The following is an 899-nucleotide window of genomic DNA, read 5'->3' as shown; positions in this document are numbered from 1 at the left end:
AAGACGACAGTTAGGACGACAGAACAAGACGACAGTTAGGACGACTTACTCAACTGCGTAATTTCCCCGCTTATCATGCGGCCACTTGCCTGATGTAACAAAATATCTTACATACCACCACTTGTGAACGAGCCAGTGTAATGCAAATATATCTGAAAAGTCTGCGTGAGGATATCGTCACGTTCTCGCGAGATCTCGTCACATCCCTACAAATTACTGATTACTCCTTTTAAAAGTAATCACGTTACTGTTCTGATTACTTCATTTCAAAAGTAATTAGTTACGTTACTTTTTTTCTCCATGAAACTTATGAAATACCAGCATACACACTCCCGATATATATTTGTTATTAAAGCACCAACATTCACAGAACATTGTTATTTTTAACTAAAGCAAGGCTGCTGCGTGCATGGTTTGGCATGGCAGAATGCCAGCAAAGAGTGCTGCATTTATAATCTCTAAAAGCCATTTCAGTTCATCGCAATCTCACAAATCTGTTATAACACAATAAATATATGCATAATGAATCTTTCATAATGTCTACAATTCGTGTGTTATAATGAGAGGATTCGTGAGCATGCAAATTTCAGCACTGCATTGCTCAACGCAGCGAACACGTGTTATAGCCTAATAGAAACTCTGCATAAGCTTGCACCTGTTAAAGGGATAGTTCACCCAAAAATGAAAATTTGACGTTTATCTGCTTACCCCCAGGGCATCCAAGATGCACGTGACGGTTTCTTCCGTAGAACACAAACAAAGATTTTTATCTCAAACCGTTGCAAAGTGTAGTATCTACAAACTAAATCGGATATAAAACTAGTTCATCCAGCTTTCTTGTTGTGTTTCTTACTAGGTGTCACGGAAACACCTGCCTCACCAGCCGAATCAGCCTCCTA

This window comes from Sinocyclocheilus grahami, unplaced genomic scaffold (assembly GCF_001515645.1).
Source record: "Sinocyclocheilus grahami isolate Dianchi unplaced genomic scaffold, SAMN03320097.WGS_v1.1 scaffold1355.1, whole genome shotgun sequence".
Classification (NCBI taxonomy): domain Eukaryota; kingdom Metazoa; phylum Chordata; class Actinopteri; order Cypriniformes; family Cyprinidae; genus Sinocyclocheilus; species Sinocyclocheilus grahami.
This window is presented reverse-complemented; position numbering follows the sequence as displayed.